The sequence below is a fragment of the Echinops telfairi genome, unplaced genomic scaffold, assembly GCF_000313985.2.
Source record: "Echinops telfairi isolate 266 unplaced genomic scaffold, ASM31398v2 ScPeMD7_443;HRSCAF=831, whole genome shotgun sequence".
NCBI classification, from domain to species: domain Eukaryota; kingdom Metazoa; phylum Chordata; class Mammalia; order Afrosoricida; family Tenrecidae; genus Echinops; species Echinops telfairi.
Window position 1 is genome coordinate 7,639,048 of NW_022104341.1, and position 4,267 is coordinate 7,643,314.

Consider the following 4,267-nt stretch of genomic DNA (forward strand, 5'->3'; position numbering starts at 1 on the left):
AGGGGGGGAAGGAAAATGAGGAGCTGATTCCAGGAGCCCAAGCGGAAAACGAGTTTTGAGAATGATGAGGGCAACGAATGTCTAAGTGTGCGTTACACAATTGATGTATGTATGGATTGTGATAAGAGTGGTATGAGCCCCAATAAAATGATTAAAAAAATTAATTCAACAAACATTTGATAATCAGTTCTGGGTCAGGTATCCTGCTGGGAGGGAGGGCTACTGCGGGAAAAGGTGAGGTCTGTGCTCTCAGGTAACTCACAGTCCAGAAGGCTGAAAGTGGTGGGCGTGGTGGGAGTCCTTACCTAGCTTAATGTCACAGAGCAGAGGAATGAAGACTTAACGTTTGTCTGTCCCCAGCGTCCGCATTGGGAGGGACTTGTCCCATGTTGCTTGAAAGCCTTGCAATCAAAGATAATATGTGACGGTACTATGACTAGATTGGACTCGCCCTTTAAAGGATCTTACTTTCTCAAGAAGTCCAAAGAAATTACTTACATCGTTGTAGAAAATGTGTTTCTTCGAGTACAGGTTAAGAGCTGAAAACGCAGGGAATCCAGGACAGATCATCCCCTCAGGACCAAGAATGAGAGTAGCTATACCAGGAGGAGAAGGGGAAGGTGAGGGGAGATAGCGGGAACCGATCACAATGATCTACGTATAATCCCCTCCATGGGAGACAGACAACAGAAAAGTGGGTGAAGGGAGACATCAGTCAGTGTAAGACATGAAATATAATAATTTATAAATTATCAAGGGTTTGTGAGGGAGGGAGGGGGAAAATGAGGAGCTGATACCAAGGGCTAAAGCAGAAAGCAAATATTTTGAGAATGATGGTGGCAACAAATGTACAAATGTGCTTGACACAATGGATGGATGGATGGATTTTGATGAGAGTTTTACGAGCCCCAATAAAATGATTTAAAAAAAGTTTTGAAAGGCAAAAATGTCACTTGGATGACTAAGCTGAATTTGGCATAAGCCTCCTGGCCTTTTCAGTCGCCTCAGATGCATATAAGAGCAGAACCATGAAAAGACGACTCGCTGCATCCAAATTACGGTGTTAGTGAAGAATACCGAGCGCACTGTGGACTGCCAGAAGGACAGACAGACCAGACTTCAAAGAGCATCATGTTTGGTAGAGGGTCAGCAAGAATGAGGGAAGTCCTCGGTGAGATGAATGGACACACTAGGCGCAACAGCAGACTTAAATATACCAGTGATCGTGACGTGGAATGTTCCAGTCTGTCATGCAAAAGGAGCTGCCTCAATGACAACTAACAGCAACATACATAAGGAACGGGGACTGTTGGAGGGGCAGGGAATGATTTACTGTGGCTCTTCTAGCCAAATCCTCTAATGCCTACCAAAGGACCCTTTCCGGCGGAGCTCTCATAAGAAAGTGGGGGGAGGATACGGAGAAGATTCACTTGTAATTGTAAACATCCCCGGAATGTCATCCTGCGGCAGATGAAATTAGTCCTCTGAGCGGTAGGAGAAAGGATTTCCTTACCAGCAAGAACCAGGAGTGGACCGTGTCCACTGCCCCTGGGATCCTGTGTAATGAGCCTCCTGGATCCAGGAGCTAACTTTGACATCAGAGGAGCAGCGGCAGTCCGAAGCCAGAACAGGAGGCAGAGTGGGGAACGTCCTGTGCGCAGAGCAAGGGAGCTGAGTGCTTTCCAGCAGGAGGCTGGCTTGTGGAGTGGGGACCCTTCGGATACTGAACTGGGGAAGCTGGGCTTGCTGGCCCATGGAAGTGAAGTTGAGTGCCTTCAGGCTGAGGCTTATTGGAGTGGGGGGTCTCTGGGCACTTGATGCAGAGCTGGGTTTGCTGAGTCGTGGAGTTTGAGCTGAATGTCTTCCAGTTGAGGCTTACAGCAGAGAGGCATGCCCTTTTGAGCGTATTATTAGCAGGCTTGAGAGAACTCTAACCTATGCTGATGAATAACTGTATCCTGAGCATTTCTCATTTGCATTACAGCCTGTTAATTTCCTTAATAAACCCTTTAAGCATGAGTATTGTCTCTAAGTTCTTTGTAGCCAGTGTACTGGCTACTGGAACTTAGAGGTAAAATGGGGGAATAGCAGTGAGAATAACACAACTGTTCACTTTCAGAAGACTTTTAAACTTCGCAAAGCAATTATAAAGAACTTCTTGTTAACCAGCTCAATGACCAAATGGAAAAAGTGCCCCTCCACTGATTTTCCAAGGACACCATAATTGTGTGAAAATATGGAAGTACTGTATAGTTTGTCCAGAATGGTCCTGAAGTTTCAGGTAACTCAAAGCCCACGTCTTTGCCCAGAAGCATTTATAATCTAATTAGAGAGCACAACTTCTGGCACAACTTCTGGTCAAAAGCTGGTAGAAAATGTGAATGCTTTAATGAATGATATTATACATTGAGAACTTCAAAAGATGTATGTAAACATGGAATTAAAAGATAGTGAAAATTTTCCACCAATTTTTTTAAGGTCTCTCTTACATAAGGGAGGCAAGAAAACAATTAAGCATTTATTCAACAAACACAAGTTCATGTGGTAAATTACATAGTAGTGACTAGAGGGTTAGCAAACATGATGGAAATTCTCAATGAGATGGATTGACGCACTATGCACAACAGACTTAAATATGCCAGAGATCAGTTAGAACTCATAGTGCCTGAGTGCAGTGAATCACTTAATATGGCACTTCCAGCTATAGCTTTTGCTAGTCCCACCCAGTGATGGCTCACTTGTGAAGGCAGCACCATCAAATAAGGTGTATGGAAACCTAACAAGGGGACTAGTCAGTTTTGCCATCCTACAAGGTTTAAAATGAGCCATCTCACAGGCTGATGGTGGGGGTTGGGGGGTGCTCACCACTACCAACAAGGAGAGACGGGAGGTGAGCACGTCCAGCTACACCCAGGAGACAGAGCTGCAACACCAGAAACAGCACAAGTTTATGAGCTGCGCTGGTAGCAGAAGCAGGAAGCCTGCATAAGACTGCAATAACACAGCAGGATGTCATGTGGGCTTCCAGACCCACAGAGCTAGGTGGTGGTAAGTGGGTGTGTTCATCTGGGTAGACTAGAAAAACAAATCCAGGGAGACACTCATATTGTATAGGAAAGAGCTTTATATACAAGAGCAATTGAATAGTGAGAAAACATCCCAGCCCAGTCCAGATGAAGCCCGTAAGTCCAGTATTAGCCCATATGCCCAATACCAATTTACAAATTCCTCTTCAGACTCATGAAACACATGCAATGATGCCGGACGATCACAGGTCAGTGGGTGGAAAGTCTTGTGCATCCAACGCGGGTGGATTCCACCATGTCAGCACTGGCAGGGGTCTCCACATGGCTCTCCCAGCTCAGGGCACTAGCCTAGCTCCATGTGCCTTGTCAGCTTCAATGTCTCCCAGGGAGTGAGCCAAGAGAGAGTGTCTCCCACCTCCAAGGAGGGATACTGGAGTTCCCAGAAGCCTCAGGAGAAGGCCATGCCCACACAGAGGCCTCATTGGCTATAACCTGATTGACAGGCTAGACTCCACCCCTTCACTCTGAATCCTCAAATTGACACCAGATTATGTAACTACCACAGTGGGTGTGTCAACCCACAGAGCAAGAGAGCTGAGCACCAAGGCTTACCGGCAGAGTGGGGTGCTCTGAGCCACTTACTGTAAAGCTAACGAGCTTTGTAAACCAGGCCAGGGAGAAGCCTGCCTAGAGGGCATGGTTTAGACGACCACCAGAAGAATTGTAACCTGTTATTTCTCTAATAAACTCAGTAATCACAAAGTTTGTCTGTGACTGCTGTGTGGCCATTGCCACAACTTACCGAACGCAGAAAAGAAATAGAAAGTGCCATGGGAGGGACAGCTGGTGTCAGAGTTGGTAAAAGGTGGAGAGGGGAGGTATGTTGGACGTCTGCCTCCGAGCCACCAGCCCTGGGTTGTTGATGTTGATCGTGATTCACCTCCCACTTTGTGAGGTTAAAGGAAGTCAGACTTCTCTACCACACTCCTTTTCTAGCGACTTGGCCTATCACACAATGGAACCCTGTCGGGCCCTGGACCACCCTCACCACCGTTGCTATGTTGGAGCCCATCGTTGCTGCCATTGTGTCAGTTTTTTCCAGGGCCTCTCATTGTTTCACCGATCCTCAACGTTACCTGATATCCCTCTCCAATGCTTGGTCCCTCCTGACGCCATATCCAAAGTAAGAGAGACAAAGTCACGACGTCATCCTTGTTTCTGGGGAGCATTCTGGGTGTCCT